Source organism: Trachymyrmex cornetzi, unplaced genomic scaffold (genome assembly GCF_001594075.2).
Source record: "Trachymyrmex cornetzi isolate Tcor2-1 unplaced genomic scaffold, Tcor1.1 scaffold209, whole genome shotgun sequence".
Taxonomy (NCBI): Eukaryota; Metazoa; Arthropoda; class Insecta; order Hymenoptera; family Formicidae; genus Trachymyrmex; species Trachymyrmex cornetzi.
In genome coordinates, this window is record NW_017296732.1 from 407,949 (window position 1) to 429,992 (window position 22,044).

The 22,044-nt window shown below is 37.8% G+C and overlaps 1 protein-coding gene across 1 annotated transcript in view; it reads right to left on the bottom strand.

The window, feature by feature from the left end:
- LOC108759850 (protein Fe65 homolog) overlaps window positions 1–21,063 on the bottom strand; it is a 201,015-nt gene extending 179,952 nt beyond the window's left edge. Inside the window, exon 1 of the mRNA XM_018505510.1 lies at window positions 20,816–21,063. The gene's annotated coding sequence lies outside the window, so the exon portion shown is untranslated. The remainder of the gene's footprint in view (window positions 1–20,815) is intronic.
- Between the last annotated feature and the right edge of the window lie 981 nt (window positions 21,064–22,044).

A 22,044-nucleotide genomic window follows, 5' to 3' on the forward strand; every position in this document is an offset into this window, starting at 1 on the left:
AATTAAGTTATTTTTGGTTATAATAACCGAATATTTTATTGAAATTGTTTTACTTAACATTTGATAGCTATTACTAGACTCCTTTTTTAGTATAAAAAAGTTTAAGTAATAAGATGTGAAGAGTAAGAAAATCAACTATTAGTTGGATTTGCTACTATAATACTTACATTATTCCTTATAGAAATTTTATACTAGTATTAATCAATTAATCACTTATTTTATTATTAAAAGTACTGTTAATATTTTTAATATTCAAAATAAATGATTAATTTTGACCAGTATTAAAGTTTTATAAGGGGTGGCCTTATGGTCTCTACTGTAATTAGCCAATTTACTTTAATTATACTTCCTGCTTACGTTTCACTTAAATATTTTGTGTGCCATGGCCATAATATCGATTCATAAATTAACTTTGTCATACATCTCATAATAAACGCCCTGATTAATGCGTAATTGCGTTCTAAGTATAACCTTCCCGCTAATTGTCGAATAACAACGACCATATACATAAATTTCAAAAGTCGAAAAAAAGTATTTTGACGATATTGTATCGCGATTTAACGCCAATATTCGTGTATTTTGCGAGGGATAATGATCGATATGCGGATTTCAACGAACGCGTCATCATTAATGTAGTGCCCCGAACGCCCCTTGATTGGCGGCCTGATTGTAGAACTCAGACGTCTCTCGTTAGTCAAGTAGCAGCGATTGCGTAGTTACCGTGAACTTCGAAAGCGCCGAGAAAAAATATTGGAGACGGCATTGCATCTCAGTTGTATCGTGATTTAATGTGATAATTTGAATATCTTGTGAGGGATAATAATTAATATCTCATCAATTCACGGATCAGTCTCACTGATGAATTTCGCGACGAATTTTCCGAGAGGCGCGTAAATTTCGTTGCAAGTGGAATCTAGACGCTTTCCCTCAATCACCGAATGCAACGGTCGCACTGAGAAGAAGTATTGGATAATATTGCATCAAGATCGTATCACCATTTAATGCCATTGTTCGTATATTCTGCGAGGGATAATGCTAAATATCTCATCGATTCGCGAGTCAACGAACGCATCGCTATGAATGTAGTCCCGAATGCCCTGATTGGTGCATAAATTTCGTTGCAAATGGAATCCAGACGCTTTCCGCTAGTCGCCGAATATATATTATAGTATAAACGGTCGCGTCGAGAAAAAACAATCTTGTCATCGCGGTTGTATCATGATTTAATCTGCGAGAGGTAATGATTAATATCTCATCGATTCGCGAATGAGTCTTACTGATGAATTTCGCAATGAATTTTCCGAGTGGCGCGTAAATTTCATTGCAAGTGCAACCCAGACGCCTCTCGTTTAATTATAGTAGCCGAATAATAACAATCGCGCCGAGTAAAAGTATCTGCGGTATCACGATTTAATCTGCGAGAGGTAATGATTAATACCTCATGGATTCATGGATCACCGAACGCATCGCTATGAATGTAGCGCCGAATGCCCTGATTGGTGCGTAAGTTTCATTGCAAGTGGAAACCAGACGTCTCCCGCTAGTCGCCGAATAGTAACGGCTGTGGCTAAGGCACTATAATATGAGTATTCGCATCCGCCATTTTTAATCTTTTTCTCACTCTTTTGCTCCTTTCCTCAATCCCTTGCCTCTCTCTCTCTCTCTCTCTCTCTCTCTCTCTCTCTCTCTACTCCGCCGCTAAACTAAGATTGAAAAGAGAACAAAAAGTGGGGAAGGGATTAAAAATGGCGGATGCGAATACTCATATTATAGTGCCTTAGCCACAACCGGAATACCTATATTATAGTGCTCTACTGCGGCGCGTACGCGAATTTTGGGATTGGTAGAAAGAAGAATTGACTGAAAGTTCATCGCGACCGCATCGCGTTCTGATGTAGTGTCGCCGTGACAGTGGAGAATGGAGAAATACACGGTTCTCCAGTGAAAGACACATACTTCACGTATTTCAGAGTATTGTCGCGACTCGCGTTCAATTGCGTCGTTCGACACTTATGGCGTTAACCCCCGCCGCGCCGTCTCGCATACTTTCGGAGTCTCGATCGCATTCCTCGCGTATCTCTGCCAATTCGTCGGCGAATTTCGCGAACGGACGAATGCCACTTCGATGATATTACCGTGGAAATTGCGATTGTTCGTCGATTGCCAGTATTCGTCACGTTGCGTCGTTTCGAAATGCCGGGTGACTCGTCGTTATCGTCCTACGATATATCTCGTCGACGGCTATTCCCGAGTATGAGAATAAAGTGTTATACGAAAGTTTGGACCTCCTGGTGGATCCGGAGTGATGCAGCTGTCGACACGAAGGATGGAGGACAACGGCGCAGTGGGAACACATCGACCAGTGAGCGAATTTTATGTATTATACGTTTATATTTTCACCCTAATGATTTGATTCGTAATTGCATCACATTTACTTCCGAATTATAAAAGGTGCTGAGAAAAATGTAAAATAATTTTTTTTCCAGTAGATGTATTCTTTCCTGCGATAAATCTGTTTCTAGAGGAATGTAGCCATTAATAAAGGATGCATCGAGTGCAGCTGAGGATGCACTGGTGGACACAACTGGATGGCGACACATCAATTGGTGAGTGAATTAATCATTGGGTTAGGAAAAAAATCCCTTTACAAATATCTTCGTTAAAAATGATCAAAATTTAAATTTAAAAGTGTTTTAATGCTTGAAATCTTTACTTTCGAATGGTTACTATATTTTTTGAATTTATTTGAGTTTTGTAATTTTTACGTAAGAAAACTATGAGCTGAAAAAAATGAAAAATTTTCTTTTCACTTTATAGGTCTCTAGCGTGGCCAAAAAAAATTTGAGCAAATTTTCGATTATCTGTCGTGAAAGTTTGAAGTTTTTCTTACAAAATCGTTTTTTAAAAATGTTCTTACGCTTTTTTGTTCCTCAGTTACTTGCGGATTAAGTAAAAAGGAACATTCTGACTTTATTGCTCGTAACTCCGTTAAAAATCATCGTATCTCGTAATTAAAAATACAGATTCTTAAAACCTATGTGAAGTTAGCAGTTTAGCACCCGACTTAAAGAAAAACAATTTTTTTTTTTATGAATTGGATAGAGCTTGGTTTTTTGTACCTGATTGTACCACCATTCTTTTCATTTGTACCTCAAGGGGTTGAAGAAAAAAAAATTTTTTTAAATGTTAGCATCCCACTTTGAGATATTGAAATTTTCAAAATGTAATTCGTTTCGCTTGTACCGCTCAGGGAGTGTTTGTATCGATTTTTCAAAATGGGGTGAATATTAACTTCGCCATTTTTAAAAATATTTTGAATCCGAAAGCGGGTGCTGTTTCGACATCGCTTGTAGACGTTTGTACCGCAGTTCGTTTCGTTTGTACCTCTCAGGGGGTGTTTGTACCGATTTTTCAAAATAAGGGTTGTAAACGTTTGTACCGTAGTTTGTTTCGTTTGTATCTTAAAAAATGGCGAGGTTAGCGCTCACCCCTATTTTGAAAAATCGGTACAAACACCCCCTGAGAGGTACAAACAAAACGAACTGCGGTACGAATGTCTACAAACGATTCCGAAACAGCACTCGCTTTCCGATTTAAAAAATATTCACAAATGGCGAAGTTAGCGCTCACCTCTATTTTGAAAAATCGGTACAAACATTCCCTGAGGGGTACAAACGATGCTGAATCTGATGGCATTTTGAAAATTTCAGTATCTCAAAGTGGGGTGCCAACATTAAAAAAAATTTATTTTGCTTTCAACTCCTTGAGGTACAAACGAAAAGAACGGTGGTACAATCGGGTACAAACCTAGCTGTATGCATATAAAAAAATTGTTTTTCTCTTCAAATCGAGTGCTAACTTTACATAGGTATTCTAAGCCGAAACACGTTGATCTATCAAATGATATAATTACCAATTTTTTAAAAATAAAATATATTAATTGTTATAAAACTATTTTTTCCAACTTGTAAAAGGACTTTTCCCCTAACCCAATAAATATGTTATATATTTACATTTCATTCATCTACATAGATACGATATATATTTACATTTCATTCATCTACATAAAAACATTTGTATTAATTTCACATAAGATGGATATGTTAGAAAATGATCGTTTGCGGTTATACTCTCTTACAATCAATGTCGGTCCTGCATCAGTGAATAATTACCGATTCTAAATTTTATATTTTAAATTTGTAATAGACTGCTGCAAACTTACCAATATATATAATTTGTATTTGCCTTCATGACTAATTTTATCTATCGATATTAAGGACATACAACCATTTTATAATCTGACATCAAGCTACAGCAATAATACGACTGAAAATTTCTTTTTTTATTCATATTGCCCTTTCTCGCTATTAACCGATGAATTGGTTCGGAATCATGACTCATTACATCTAATATTTAACAAGTTTGACTACATATAATAATATGGTTTTGTTGTACTATCTTTTGTAATACTAAGGTGAGATGGTCCTTGATCATAATATGTTAATATAATTAGATATATAGGGTAATTATATATGTATATTTCTTCGGCTGATGAGGACTAAGTATAGTCGAAATGTATCGTTGAAACTTATCGTCGAAAAATTATAATTTGTGAATAATAAATATTATTTGTTACACCTAACTATAGCTCGTTTAATGTATTGACCTGGGTTTATTATTTATTAATTTTGTTGTAAGTTATACGAGCGAAAAGAATTGATATTATTTTATGTTGTAATAAAAACATGTAGCATTGATACAATTTGTAAGCAAACTGTGGAAGCATATTTTTTCAAAATTAATATTTATAATATTATATTAAATTAAACATAAATTTTATTTATTTATTTAAAAATTTACACTTTAAAACACATTATTTTTATGTTATTTGTTCACTTTTTCATAAATTATATAATTTTGATACTAGAAATGTTGAATAACAATTTACATAAAAAAATTTTAATAGCATAATCGAATTTTAAAAGATGTCGAGAAAAATAAAATAACTTTTTTTAAAAAAAGGTCTTCTCTGCGATAGATTCCTATCCGGAGCGATGCAGCCGTCATCGAAGAATGGCATCAGATGTAACCATGGATGCAACAGAGGACGCAACGGGCAGCGTGAAGCGGTATATCCACCAGTGAGTGAATTAACACATTATACGTTTATATTTAATTCACCCGATTCGTAATTACATCACTCTTATTTACGAATTATAAAGCGCGCCGAGAAAAATAGAATAATTTCTTTTGAGAATATTCTGTTGATTCAAGAATATTCTCTTGATTTATTTCCGCCTCTAATTACGTGAAACTTCAAAGGCTCATCAGAAAAAAATCTTTTGAACCGAACGCCGCCCTTAGAATGGAATATAACCTTAAGGCAGTTGACTTTTATGTAAACAGGGGCTCAATAAGAATTCGGATTGCTTCCTTGATCCATTCATAATTCATGAATTCGTTGGATATAATTTCATTGTCTAAATTAATATATACTGCAAAAATATTAATAATCGATATAGCAAGTGAAGTATTTGAACAGATGTTCCGTTTCAAGCGATTGCACTATTGCAATTATATTTATAGCAATGTGAATTATTCTGCATCCGATAATCGCGAATTATTTAACTAACTCATAAAATGAACGTAAAGAATTCAACTGAAGAAAAGAACGAACTCTATCGGATCTAGAAGATAAGATAAGACGTCTTTTTTTCACTATAGTACAACATTCGGTACAACATTCTGATCACAATCGCGTGTCCAATAACCAAGTTTAACGGCAAACTCTCTAGCGAATTATGCGAGAAACTCAATTTAACATGGCGCCGCTGCCAATGCATTACGGCGCGATGCATTCGCTTTCTCAGTAGAGACTCTTATTCTCCCTCATCTTCTTCCTCCATTCACTTTCCCTCGATGTTCCCCGTCGAACCGATCCACCCCCGTATTCGGCCATCGAAAGACAAGGGAAAGTTGGGAGGATGCGCGAATGTGCGCACCATGGTAGCGAGAGGGTTGAGTAAAAGGGTGGAAGACGAAGGGGGTGGTAGAGGGAGGACATCTTCGCGAGTTGCAGTGCATCTTTCTCTGATTTCCCGAGGGATACCGCCTTCGCCACGCTTATCCACCGCGAAGCCGCCGGGATCTCGCGCGAGTGGATGAGAGAGGTGGATACGGCCGCAACGCGCGTGTCCTTGCGAAGCATGATTTATTTTATCGCTCTTTGAGAGCGGCCAGCATAATTCCGGGCCGTTCCGCCGGCAGTTATTTACCCTCCCCCGTCTCGCGCGCCGGGCCCGACACGGGGGTGCGAACGGGGACGGGAGGGGGTCTCTCCGACGGGGGATCAACAGGTACAGGAGCCATACTCCGAGCCTCCCGGCCTCCGCCAGGATCGAAACGACGAGCTACTGGGCTCTCGCGTGTCGAAAAGTTACAGTGGGGACTTTGCTGCTCTCTGCAATTTTGACTTTCTCACACATTATTTATATCGCAATTTATGTTAAGAGACATTAAAATAAAACTTACATTCTTTCTTCTCCAAGATCCCATATTAAATTCAAAATTGTCTTAATAATGTTAATATTTTTGAAGCTTTCACGGGTATTTCCTTCAAAGGTGCTATGGTTTGTGAATTATATCTGTGTCTTGATACATTAAATATCAACATTTCCTGAACGTTATAGTTCACTTCCTCAGAGAAGCAACCTGATACTTAAGTGATATCAGGTTGCTTCTCTCATTCTGAGGAAGTGAACCGTCATATCTACGAAACGTTCGCATTTGATGCATCAAGATACAGAAATAACCCACAAACAGCGTAGCTTCTTTGTGTTAATAATGTATTAAAATCGAGAAAATGATTTCTCTAACAGCGAATTTGAATAATTGAATATTAATTGATTATCGTGTATCTATTACGTTAGGCAAAACGATGGGTCATCTTTCTTTAGCTAAATTCTCTATTTCTCTTTTATATTCGCTCGTCAAAAGTCCAATTTTGCCATCAGCGAGCGTCAGTCACAGCTATTATTTGTAAATACGTGTCGTGGCAGAAAATGAGCCACTAGAGATATGCCTGCGATAGCATTCAAGCAGGATTTACTTGAAAGGATGCGAAAAGGGTATGCGTTACAAACCCGACGCGTAATACTCTGTCCGATGTCTCTTCCGGACATACGTTGTCGGCTGAGAGAGGCCGAGATGAGAACAAGAGGATGAGAGGGGGGAGGACAGTCTTGTACCAGGAAACTCCGCGGAGAGTGGCGCAATAACGTTTCTTACGCCACGTTTCCGGGCTGGCGTGCCGTGGGTCGCGAGCGGATGGGTAGCTCGGAAATACCGGTAGAAAATGGAGAGGAATGAAATGGTAAGGGAAGAGAGAGGAGGAAAGGAGGAGAGAGAATGCAAAGAGGATGGGGGAGGGATGGAAGATGCTGCAGTCGCTGTCTGGCATGCAATTAGGGGCTAACACCATTCTTGCGCGAGCATTCCTTCTTTCTTCCTTTTCCCAATATGGAATTTTTATATGCGCATTGTCCTTTCTTATTTTTCTCCATGTATGCCTACGAACACTTTCTTTTTTCACTGAAAAAAGATTCTGGCAAGTAATAGCTACCAAATATTGAGTGAAATAATTTCAATCAAATGTTCGTTTAATATAACCAAAATAATTTTACTTTTCTCTATAAATATTTAATAAGTATCAAATAATTGGTAATATTGATTGGTAATACTTACTAAATATTTAAAACAGTAAAGTGTTATTTTTGATTATATTAATTAAACAACTTGATTAAAATTATTTCACTCAACGTCTCGTAGTTATTTACTAGACATTTTTTTCAGTGTGTTTTAATAATACGTGCGTAATGCACATATACGTGCGCATTCTTCGGCTTATGGGCTTTCTACGATAAACCATTATCTAAGCTTTATAAGTCTTAAGCTATAAGAAATTGAACAATCACAGTCGAACGTGAGAAAGATAATAGTTTATGATTAGTCAATTTCTTACGGCTTACAGCTTAGGTAATGGTTTATTGTAGAAAACCCATTATAATTTTCGTTTTCAGCTTGATATACGCTCTAGATAATGACTGAGGAAGGTGACATTAAACGGAGGATTGAGAGTTCGAGATGCGAATTTTATTCTTTCCCTTTTTTCGTACGGAAACGGGAAAGTGATGCAATTTCAAGGATGATTATAGGGATAAAAGGAAAGAAATTATGTCAGACAATTGAATAAGCGTTGAAAGAGAAAATGTATCAGTCTACAGCTCGAAGTTGTTCGGATCTGAGTGAGTCTGTGTGCACTTTTTGTTCATTTCAATTCTATTTTTTATTCTCATAGAGAAAAGATCACAGTATTTTAATATACTTTCAAATATACAGCAGAAATGTCCAGCTTTGTTTGGCGAATACTGTTTCACGATATGAATAATAAATTAAATGTCAAAGCTATTTTCATGTCTTTTTGAATAATCCAGTGCATTAATTCTTGTCATAAACGACAATCATGAATGCAACTTGAATCACATGGCCATTTTTGTGCATGATTAAATGCGATACATTCCGATGCAACGAAACTGTCACTGAAATAGTGATGCGCGAAGTAACGCGTGCCCTGAATCGCTATTCAAATGGTCGATAATATCCACGCATCTCTAAACATTTGTATTACAGATTACACTATCAAATATCTCATAAAATCGCGATACAATCGTGCGCAGTTTAAACCGCTTCATCCGTGCGCTCGCGCTCAACGAGTATTTTGAAAATTATGCGGCTAGATAAATCACCATTATTCCTATAAAATGTTATCTATATATACCATACAATTTACGAGGTGTCCCTGCTGGTCGACAAATTTCCGCGAGTGAAACCGGAAACGAATATAGTAACAAAAAAAAAACAGGAGTTCCATGTCCCTCGAACTGTGACGTATCCCCGAAATATCGAGAATCGGCATCGCAATGCGCGTAAATATCAATTTTCAGATATAAACTTACATTCCCGTGTGCAGCGTCATTTACGCGAAAAACTCGGCAGGTGGGATTAATACGGTAGCGAGTAAAAAATAGGAGTAAAAAGGGTTTTGCGATCCCCGCGCGGGTATCAAAAGCTTTTGGGACGAGGCGAAGCAGATAGTGCCATTCGGGGTCCTGACCGGACGTTTCTGCTGGGAAAAACGAGCAAACACGGATGCAGTCTTTCTCTTTTCGTTGTACCTGCATTTGCTTTCTTTTTTTGTACATCAAAACATATCAACATTCTGATAATTCCACATTACGATATTTATGATTACGATATTAATTAAAATAAACATATATGATATTAATGAAAATTATAATTACAATGCTAGTGCTAATTATTGTTATTATATTGTAAAAGCGACTCGCTGCTTCACAGCTTGAATTTTCGTTCGCATTGTTGGTTAGTACCAAATGTTGCTGCCAAAAGGATTATTGTAACGCGATGAGAGATGCAACGTGTGTAGCTTTGTGTCTCCGAGCTGAACACGCTGCAATTTTATTCGAGCGTCATTAAAATAATCGCACCTGATACAAAACTTTGTTCCCGTAAACAACATTTAATTAACGGAAATTAAAACCATTTGACGCATAGTTGACAATAATTGGTTTAATAGAGAACTAATATATGGAGTTCAGAAAGAACTTGGCTGATCCACATGAAAAAAAAGGTCGAAGCTGCGCTCGAATTCAACAAACAATCTCTTCATAAAATTTCAGTTAATGAAACATTACTTTTTAATGAACGAATGGAGGTCTTTTCTCTCGAAAATCCTTCGAAAACGCACACCCTCGCAAACCCTTTTTCTCCACGTCAATGGAGCTTACGCTATTGTAATAGAAAATTAGAAATTGTTCTCCGAAGTATACAAAGCCTCGCGGTACAGAACGCCGGTTAACGAACTTCGTCGCTGAATCTGGAGCGCAAACAGGTTTGCAGTCAGAGAATTTCGTTTCGTATACCTCGGCTTTTATTATTCCATTTTGTCACCGAAAACTTTGGACTCTTCTCGAAAAACACATTCGTTCTCGTAGCGATGAGCAAACATCCGCGACCTACAACATCGATCGAATATCTCGTCGCTACGCGAGTTCACCTCTCTTCTTCTGCTTGAACTTTTTCGCTATTTGCCGAATAAATTTAACATAGCGGGAAAAGTTGCACAATACGGATGTCGGGACATGACTTATGATAAAAGAGGACGCAATCGATCGCTGACATAGTTTTGAGATTACATTCCGAGCATCACAACGCAAAAGATTCAGTAATCGTTTAAAAAAGTAAAACGCGATGTTTCTAGCGGAATAGTCGAACGGTTGCATTATTGTTTATTCAACTCCTGATCGCAGCGTTATTGTATAGCTTCGGGCAAACGAAAGTTATCACTACATTGAGAGGCAGAGAGAGTGAGTGAATGAGTGAGTGAATGAGTGAGTGAGTGAGTGAGTGAGTGAGTGAGTGAGTGAGTGAGTGAGTGAGTGAGTGAGTGAGAGAGAGAGAGAGAGAGAAAGAGAGAGGTGGGGGGAGAAAAATCGATTCAATCGCGCGACATCGACAGTATCGATCCGACGTTCAACAGCAGATACGGTCCTCAATTTCCGGAAATTAATAAAGCTCGTGCACGTCCGTTACGTACGGCAAACGAACCAGGGCGACGTCGAAACGAGTTTTCCTATTCCCGTGCGTTCTCATCCCCACGTTCTCGTTTCTCGTCGTCGAATGGGAGGAACGTTATTCAGGTCGGGCAAGCGCGAAAACAATGGCTCTAATCTCGGCCGGTCACAATACATGACTTGCTGGTGTTTCCTGGCCGATAAAGCATCGTCCACCTGTCTTCCAACGTACAGTAAAAATGTGTTCGAGTACACATCGATAGAAGCTGTGCGCGAGACCGGATTACTCGGACACTACGACGAAAGAAAAAGCAGCGCGAACGGTGTAAAACGAATTGTTATTTCGATAATGAACAGCAGATAACTTACTATTGCTATAAGATTTAATTGTATTGTGATTTGCGCAAAGTGCTTCCCCATGAATGTTATCGGATATTCGCTCGAAATTATATTAAAAGTACCAATTAAGCGTTCTTTTATGGAAACATTTCTACATTCTATTAATTAATTTATTGGAGAAGCTATTGTGTGACGACAAAAGAGATTAATAGATATTATTTAAATGGTAATTACTTCAGTCAAATGTAATGTGCAATAATTAATTATACAAATTTTGTAATATATATATATGTGTACAAGGTGTCCCGACCTTTTTTGCCAATCACTTTTGTGTAGATAAGGCGGACTAAACTGAGTCGAAAAGTCCTCTATCATTTTCGCAATAGTTAACAAGATATTAATTACTAAAAATTGCAAAATATTGATATTGAATAATTTTTTACTCAAATACTATCAACTTTACAGAAAAACTGCAAGAGACAAAAATTATTTATTTTCTTCTCATAAAGTTCTGAGAATTTTTTCAAAATTTTTTCAGAATTTTTTGATACCGTATTTTCTCATGTTGGTAAAAATAAGAAAATGCAGTACTAAAAAGTTGATAAAAAATTCTGAAAAAATTCTCAGAACTATATGAGAAGAAAATAAATAATTTTTGTCTGTTGCAATGTTTTTGTAAAGTTGATAGTATTTCAGTACAAAATTATTCAAAATCAATATTTTGCAATTTTTAGTAATTAATATCTTGTTAACTTTTGCGAAAATTGCAAAATGGTAGAGGACTTTTCGACTCAGTTTAGTCCACTCTATCTACACAAAAGTGATTGGCAAAAAAAGGTCGGAACACCCTGTATATTACTTTCAAAATCAATTATCGAAATTATACCTAAATTAAAAATCTCACGTTGACAATGTAGTTTTAAAATCGGTTAATCGTACGATTTCGTATCGACGAGACGTTTTTTCTTTTTCAAAAGACGCAGATTTACTTCGGGTTCCAGCGAATTCCATTCTTTCTCTCTCCCAGCTTCTCGTACCTGACTAATAAATGAAACGATCGATCCTCGCGAAGGTAGAGGAAGAAGAGAAAATGTATACGCGCACGAATCGGCTTTGGTGAGCGAATAGAAGGGAAGATAGACTAAGAAATGGAGAGATGCGTCTCTTCCCGGTATCTTCACGGTCTCCAGGGAACATAAATGATGTTATCCTTCTGTAACCGGCCTTACAGCGTGTACATGCACATATCGTATACATTCGTATAAATATATAGGGTGCCTTGTCGTTCTTGGATTTTTCGAGCAATTTGTATTATATTTTTTTCAAGAGGAATAGTTCAAGAAGAATAGTTTATGGGGAATTGGTAGTTTTTCTCTCAGTTATAATAAATGATTTTTAGAATATAATTAGGTAAAAAATGTCGTACTTATTTTTTAATCTAATTTGTTGTGAATATTCGTTGTTAAAAATATAGCTAAAGTTGAGGGATGATTTCGATTGTGAAGCCTTCGCTGGACGAAAAATCAATTTTTAAAAAATTAAAGATTTCGTAGAGAAAATGGAGCGCAAGTTAGAACACCCTATATGCACTATACACATATACATGTATATTTGGGAGACGATATCTTTTCTTACCACGTGTAAGTCGTGTACCTATGTTTGCACTTACAATTGCAATCCTTTTTACTAGCTGTTCGACCTCGCAGAGATATATTAACGTTGCGATACAAGAGTACGATCTTTAAGTATCGTCCTTGAACGGTGCGAATACAAACCGCAATAGGATAAGGGTGAAAGCTGTACGAATGGGGGACAAAAATGGGCGTAGGAATATGGTGCATGTATCGGTGTCGTCGCACGAAAATTGATTGCAGTAAATGAAAGATTCGTTTACTTTCTGCTACACCAAAGGGATGATTTATGTGTCTCGTTTTGGTCCAGACAAAAATATAAAACAGTATTGATTCATTAAATGAATTGCAGTATCTCATTGTACAATTCATAATAAAGTTTTTTTAAATAAAACATTTATGCAATCAATAAATATTTGAAACTGTAACTAATATATTTTTGTCACAGTATAAAGTAAATTAAATTTGATCCGTAAGATATAACTTCCTTTTCGATTCATGAGCAATGCTAAACGCAACGAGGAAAATTGCAGCAAAAATCATCCCTTCGTGTTCTATCTTTTCGTACGGATCTTTGCATAAGAATTCGCCACGACGACCATTTTTTCTAGAATTGGCGTGATCTCCGAGTGCGAAGTATTCACAGAGAAGAAGATACGCTCTTCTATTGGTCCTTCGCGCTCTCTTCGCACGCGAGAGGAAAAAGAAGTAGAAATCGCCTATCTTGGCGTTTCACGTCTCTCGGGCGAGATAAGATCCATGAAAAAAGGAGCGAATAGCTGGCGAACACACGAGAAGGAAACAGAAAGATAGAGAGTATAGGAAAGGGAAAGGTCGCGAAACGTCGCGCGAACCTCGCGATGGAAATTGAATTTCCACGTCGAAAGTTCTCGGGAGACTCGCTTTGTTACTACACTTGTGCGACACAACATCGCGAGCGGACTTTTGCGAAGCATCACGAGCTCTGGGAAAGTTTAACTGTGGGAGGGAGATCAAGAGGATGACATACAAACGAGGAGTTTAGCTTCAAGATATAATTGGGGAATTTATAGAACTAACGATCTCAGCTAAATTTCAACTAATTATTATTAAGACATACTTTTAGTATTTAATAAGAATTTACTTTATATCATCACAGTTTAATTACATTTAATTTTGATGTACGTAATATGGAACAACTTTATAGTAAAATCTAATATTTCAAATTCTGTAGCATTAACTTTTGTTTTTATTATTCCCGCAGCTATTTGTGTAATTTAGTCCTTCAACGTTAGTCTACTTAGATACTGCCGTAGGGTCATCAATTTGTTGAAGTCGATAAGCAAGCGTCGCCTCTTACGAGCGCCAAGTTTCACCGCGACCTGCAGTTCGCTTCGTAAATTAGGTTCTCCAAAGATGGAGTAACTAACCAAGTGCGCGCATGTTGCAGGCGGAATTAATCGCGAACCTATGGCTCCAGCCAGTCCTTTGGCATCCTTATGGCCTCGTTATCGGAGGACCCTGCGTTCAAAGCAAGTGGCTGTATGCTCAATAATCGTTAATATCCACCCGGAATATACATTTACGCTTATTGTTCGAGATTATCAATCGATTTCTCGACCATTTTCCATGCAATTGCACGAAACAGCATTATACTTGTACAAATGAACAGATGTTTATCTACCTTGAAAATGATAGATGTTTCTAAGATAAGTGTGTGAACGAGAAATGTGTTTTATACGGAATGAACGGTTTTGCGCTGAAGTATCTAAAAATTTAGCTAGACACAAAAATCTGAAATAATTTTGTTAAACCATTAAGATAATTATAAAGGACACTCAAACTGATTGTTAGAATGCCAAACATTTTTGCCGCATTACTTATCGTAGAATTGAGATTCCTAAGTAATTATTTTGATGAGCCAACAAAATTATTTTCAGATCTAATTAAATTTTTTAATACTTCAGTAAAATCGTTCTTTCCGTGTAGAATAATTAATTGCAAGAGTTACGTTAAATATTAACAGTTAAGAGAGATATAATTTATATATTACGAGAGCGCACATAAAGCATATTACGCTAATAGGTTTTACATTTTAATGAATAATTACAAGGCTTTAATTGAATTGAAAATAGAATCGATGTAAATCGTGAAAAAACTTTGCATATTAAATATCTTCAAAGAAAAATAGTCTTTTCATCCGGGAAAGGAAATCTAGGAAACGTGATACGAAACTTCTCGTCGTTCTGAACAAGATTAAATTACTGCGCATTTATAACGTTGGGGAAAGTTCGCAATCAGACAACTTTTGATGCATGGTGCTTCATGTGAAAAATATTTCGGAAAAAATTTCAAAAAGATTCTGAATGCTGCATAGTTTTTAGAAAAAATATTTTTAATAAATTAATAACTGTGTGTAATAAACGATGAACAATGATATATTCGAAAAAAGTGTATAATATATATTTATTATTATATAAAACATAAACATATTACCATTTGATGAAGAATTTTTGGCATTTCCGCTTCTCTGTCAAGACCTCATAAGATTCAAGGTTGAATCGAGACACGGGAACGAAAAATGGACAGACATTGCGGCAATATCCGAAGACGCGGGGTTGTGAGGAACATGAGATAGAAGGGCAGAAATGCGGAATGTGAAAAACCGGAGGATCGAAGAAAGAAATTTACACCGCCTGTATATTAAGAATATATATGAAAGAACATCTTTGCCGGATATTATATCTGCGTCGAAACGTATATAAAGATTTGATTAAAAAATCGCAACGCGTAACATTTGAAATCGTTTCGCATGCTGCGAGCAACCAGCTTCTGTTCTCCTCTCTCGTCATCTTTTGGACGCATTTCCACGCGCAGCAGGCACGCCCTTCATCGACCGTTTCCTTTGCGAATTAAGCTCGGGGGATAAGGTGGTAGTGTCTCGGTGAGGCGGTAGAGAGGAGAAAGTCAAGGGCAAGGGCGTGGGTGCGAAACCGAGGAGAAAAGGAGGACATAGAAGAGGACGGAAACTGCGACGGACCATGGCGCACGTTACCGCTTGAATGGTAGAACAGCTGTCTGGTAATATCTTTTTTTTACGTCGTCGCCTGTATTGTCTACTCATGCAAATTGTTGTACAAGATGTTCCCAGCTTTGGTGACTTCACTTTAAGACGCCACCGTAAGCTCGAGTATCTTAAGTGACATAGGTTGGTAAGGAAACTCTAACTTTGTGCAAATAGTATTAAAACATCTTATTAAAAAATTGTTATATATGACGTTCTTTTACTTATTTATACATATTATTACTTTTTTAAAAATGTAAATCAGATAACGTAGAAGCATCCTTTTATTTGCGCTTTACATTAGTCAAAATTCCAGCAAGTCGTATCTCATATAATATTTCAAATCTTCTACACGAAATGACAGCGACTCGCAGAATGTATGACACGATTCTTGTCAAAGATAAAAAGAGTTTCTTTCCGGATGAAATTTCATATAAGGTATTGCCCTCGAAGTCAACCGACGATGGCGAGTCGTTGGGGAAGGGGTGAAAAGGAAACGTTGGCATTTCAACACTTCTCACGCTTGTTTTTTTGTTCGGTCCGTTGTCTTTGCTAAGGGAATAAGCTTGTAAATTTTACGAAATTCCGAGAAAGCGAGTTTCGCTACGGCCGCCATAAATCCAGCTCCCGTCGCGACTCGACGGGGGGTTGCGTTACTGCACCCCCTTTCTACAACCCTACTTAGTGATTAACACAAAGCGAGTTAAATATTTACTTTAATCGGTGCTAATCAGCTATAAAAGGCAATCCTAATCCACGTCGGAACCCGTGGCGATTTATTGCGATAATAAAGCTCACGACAAATTAATTACTTCTACATCTGTCCTCGCAAAGACAGATTTACCCATTCAGTAATAAGAATTTACTACTAAGCATTTTATAATATATTTACTAAGAGCATTTTACAAAATATAAAATTTAAAAGATCCCTTAGATGAAAAAATATTTTATGAGACCAGAATTCAATTAATAAAAAGAGTATTGCAAGAGCCGGTGACGTGGCAACGTGAGGAACTTTATAGTTTTCTCTTAATTAGGTCGTGTCAACCTTGGCTACACGAACGTGGATCTTCTCTTCGTGACCTGCATACGCCACTTTGGATTGCTCCGCGAATTTACTAGACAAGGAAGGAAGAACACGTCTCGGCGTGTCTTTCCCTCCAGCGTCAAAGGCTCCCGGGTTCGAAGTGCAAAGAGATATCTAGCGAGCGGAAAGAATTGCCCTGGGGTTTTTCCAAGTTAATATCCATCAACCTCTATTTCTCTCAAAGTAGAAACTGTGAAAAGTATATTCTCTGAAAAGACATTCGCGCATGTTTTGAAATCGATAGAACATGTATTTGTTTTCGAGTAATCAGATTAATGCATAAATTAAATTAATCGATGATGGAGTGACGAACGAATATGTCATCAATGACCAAGCATGTCGAGAGAGATTTATATTCATTTTTATCTTCCTGTCAGATATTCTAATTAGATTATAGAGAGACGTTTGTTGCTGCGAGAAGAATACTGCAAGAGTGATAGCGAGTAAAAATGAGGGAGAATTCCATCTGTCGAACTTATAAACGATCGTCCTCCGTTCCGATTTCATTTCACGAGCCGTTGCACAACTAGACGTCTCTTCCTTCCCCGCCACCCCTCATAATTGTCATAACTTCCTGCATTTTCTCACCGTTATATCACCGCTCGTACATCTTTCTCTCTTTGCTGGTTTCTCATTCGTTTTCGCCGCTCGCTGCTTACAGAAGGGAGTGAGGATGATTTTCCGGCAGTGCAGGAAGGCATTAGCAATAAATTATAGAGTCACGTCAGGAAATGATAAAATATTCGTGCGCTTATAATATCATCGATGGTCGCAATATTATGTCCTAAATTTCACATAATTCGCAGCCTAAATGTTCACTTTGCGTATTATTAATAAATATTCTGTCACAATATCGAGCAAGAAAAATTTAATAAGGTTAACTCTTTTGATTATTAATGTACATGTCGCACAAAATAAGTTTTTCAAGTAATTTTTTATGGTCACATTTACATTCGATAATGATGTCTTTGGTTGAAGGGTAAAGTTGCAAAAGACGGCTTTCAAAGCGACGTTTGATGACATACGATGCAACCGTATAGAGACTATGTTTAAGCAGCCTTTTGACCCACGATAGTCAAAGAGCGCATTCACGATTCACGATGGCCTTAAGTACACACACTCGGAAGTTCTCCCTCATTTATACCGGCCTCAGAACTGAACGTCACCGAATTTTCCATACGTCAAAGCGCAGAAACGAAATTCAGGAAACGGACGGCGGGACGTACGGGAAAACCCTTCTCATCGAACAAGGGGATGATCCCGGGTTAAGGTCAGACCACGGGGCCGATTCAGTGCCGTATTAGGGTAACTGGTGGTTCTCTCCTCTCGACCTCGAAGGAAGGTTCGGCGATGGAGCGTAGTAGACGACGAGAAAGAGCGCCGGTTGAGAGGAGAGTATTGACGTTGCGCTGCTTTTAAATATTGCATCCAAGTCACGTTCCTGGACCGTATCCTCTCGCACCCGTCGGGTTCCCCACCCCCTCCCCCAACCCTGCGCACCCTCCTTCGCCACCGGTATCCTTTGCGCTTGTCGAGTACCGGGACCGAACGTCGCATAACTACTGCAAGGTTTCCAAGGAGACAAAGGAAGAAGCAACGTAGATGCGACAGCGAGGAACGAAGAAACGACGATAGCGAAGAAAAAATATTCGCGAAGGCTGCTGCCACCCACAGCGATGGAACAATAAGCGCGGAGGGAAAATAATAATGCACGGATGTGTATCTGCGGGAGACACGCGTTCCACGCTTCGGAAATATGAAAACGAAAAAGATGGAAGACGCTGTATAAAAACCGGCAAGAAAGGCGGGATCGCTTTTTGTCGGCTTTTGTTCTCGTTTCTCTTCCTCTCTGTCTTTTTTTCTGTCGTCGCTTATTCTCTCAGTTTCGCGCCCCGCCTTTTCGCAAATGATCTATTTATCTGAGCATTCTCTGCGGTTTCGCGACTGCCCCTCTTTGCGAACAAGAATTTTAGAGGTATGAATGGAGCGACTGAGAGGGCTTAAAGCTAGGGGATGCGAGGGATATAAATCGTGCAGTTTTGAGAACGCGACGGATGATCGTTTATTTAATCGCACGATAAAGTTTGTTTAAAAACTATTGCATTAAAATTAATATTCTATCACACTAAAATTTTATTAGAAAGAGGAGAATAATGATTTAAAGGAAATGAGCTTTTTTTTTCCTCGAACTAAGAGCTTTCCCTTTAAGCTTACTGGACAGTAAATCTTGATTTATAGAAGGCTTACATTATTCTCTCTTTCCTAAGTTAGGCAAGTTTAAATATTAGGATAGCACGTGCCATCAGGCGAGCCCAGAGGATTAAAAGCTCATCGATGAGGAAAGAGGAACGTGACACACGTCTCGTGCGTATCGATTTCATTCTTCGGTTCACGAACGATACGCGAAATCCCAGAGCTTTAAGCATGGAGTATAAGGAAAGGAGAAAATTACACACTAGGGTCTTTTTTCCGCACTGTTTGCCTCTCGCGCACGATCCTTCCCTTAAATATATTACACGAGATTGATCTTCGAATCAAGGCCCCGCGCGCGATTTATTTCGATCAGAATCGAGTCCGTCTGCGCTATACTCGCGAGGACTACTGCGGGAACTTTACTGCGTATCGACCTGCCGCAACGAAAATATATAAAATTCTACATCCTCTTCTCGAATCCGCTCGACTTCTCGCTTATACAATCCTTCTGCATACCTAGGTACATACAGTAGTTAGACACGACAAATGCCTTGATTGTCAAGGACTAATTGATAATTGCATTACGAACGACTAATCGTGACAGTCTCACTTCGATGAAGTTAGCATTCTACCTTCAGAATCTTGATGTAATTAATAGACTGAAGTAACAGAGTGGGTCTTTGTAAACAATTTTAGAGCTTTAGAGAGAAAATCTGATATATTTCAGAGAGTCATGGCGATTAAATAAAATATAAAATAACAGTTAAAAAAATATATAATGTCAACTTATTTTTGTTATTCTTTTGTATAGTTTATGAAAGTTAGAAGACCTAAGACTTTATAGATCGGCAACAAATATTTTACGTATGACTGAAGACATTAGCCTTCAGCAGTTGGCTAGCATATGTTATATCCGTCATGCTTTTTAATAACGGTGGCGGTTACAACTTTTTATACGATCGTTTCGAAAACGCGACAGAGAGGAGTAAAACCAGGCAACTTTATAGGTCAGATCGTAATGCTGGCAAGTTGTTGGGCGCGAATTCTCATCACGTAGAAAAAGAAAAAGCGTCCCCTGCTTATCAGCAGTGCGCGAGAACAATAGGCGAGAATTACCTCTCGCAATAACCAGAGCACACTTATCGCTCTATAACCAGAAAAAGATTTAAGCTCGCACCAACAACTTCAAAAGCACGAATGGAGAATGTAAAATTTGTATTTATCAAGAGACAGCTCTGGTTGCTCTTGCTAGATGTATCATAAGATACATGAATAAGGAAATTGTATTTCCTCTTATTGACTACTATTCTATTTCCTCTTATTGACTACTTATTGTATTATTTCCTCTTTTGTATTTTCCCTTATATTTCGGATTCATCGAATCAACATTACAAGAAAAATCAAGATACGTCATATTCAGAGAATCAATAAAAAGAAGAGATTTATATATCGTCTTTAATTGAATCTATTCTTTATTTATAAAATATATTTATTGAATCCTCATTCACATATCTTATTTGTAGAATTGATACATCAGAATTAAAAATAAGTTTTCTCGTATAAAGATACGATAGAGAAGATCGACATATATTACGCCATTAGATTTTATCGCATTACATCATATATATAGCAACATGTATGTGTATGTGTGTGTATTTGTGTCTGTATATGTATATACAAACATGGAAATCGAAGAGGTTGATTGAGTTCCATTCTTCGTGAGGGTATTTTCGAAATCATGTCATCGATGTCATCGATGTTAGGCATTGATGCCATTGATGACAGTGTTGTTCCTCGAGTCCTGAACAATTCTGTTCTTCTTCGAAGAGCATTATTCGTGAAGTTAGTTGTATATAGTAACAAAAATACTTACAGCAAAGTCTGAGTTGTTTCCACCCTCGAGGACTCCCGCCGAGCAGCCTGGAGCCAGCTGGCTTCTCCCCTCTCCGTCTCTCTTTCTCTCGTGTTCTCTCACACCCTCTCAGCTCTCACTATTCTCTCTTTGCACCTGGTTGCAACGAACCTTCCGGAACAAGGATAACGCGCGTACTGCGCCGAGGAACGAGAAGGGAAACGATATAACGCAGCGCGCCACGGAACACACACGTCACGCGAGCACGAACGGGGTGGTGCGCAAGGGTGGTTAGGTTAGAAATACCATGGAGTCTAGGGGTGCCGTATACAGAGAACGTCTAGTTCGCGTCGAGGGCGTCGCGGCGCTACCAAACGACGACGCCACCGTGTTCCTGCAACCCCTCTGCGAGTCCCTCTCTTTTTCTCTCTATCGGGCACGCGCACCCCCCATTGGTCGACGGCAGCAACAACCCCTTATCCCCCACCGGATAACTTTCAGGAACGTCGAAGTGCACGTGAGCACCCTCAAACGTCATTCTTTTAGTCCGCAGTAAATGCGAGATGAAAGATTTTGATGGAGTGAGACTATTATCTCAATTATCTGACATCTTTTGACATTTATACTTTGTTTTTACGAATTTCTAAGAATAAAGAAGATAAAGAGAGGGAGAAGATAAAAAAAGATAATTAAAAGACAAAATTATTTTTTATTTTTTTATTGTAATATTATTTACATTTATATTAATTGAAAAATTCATTATTTGTATAAATTAATTTATAATTTAAAATAATTTTATTCTTAATTAATTTTTTAATTTTTAAAATTATTTTTTATTAATTAATTTCTAAATTTTACATTATAAAATAATGCAATAAAATCCGAACTAAGCTTCGAAAGCTAGCTCAAAGGAAATATGCTGCAAAAAGTTACGTGATCATTGCGTAACCTTTGAAGCGGCCGCGAATCTATTCTATAAATTACTCAGAGTTGTGGATTAATCAGCGTCTAGAAAGTTACCTAGCATCCCTTCACTGCTGCCTAGCTCGTGATGTGTACACGCGTTTTCACTTTTCGCACCCAATAATTATAGCAAATCCGTTCCCGGTTTTCTTCGTGCTGCGCTTTCGTAAATAATAAACTCAACGGACCTGTTTGCAAAGTTTCCGAATAGAATATGCCTTAACGAAAACTTATATCTCGGCACAGCAATGAATAATTATCGAGAAAATCGCTTGTTACTTACTAAT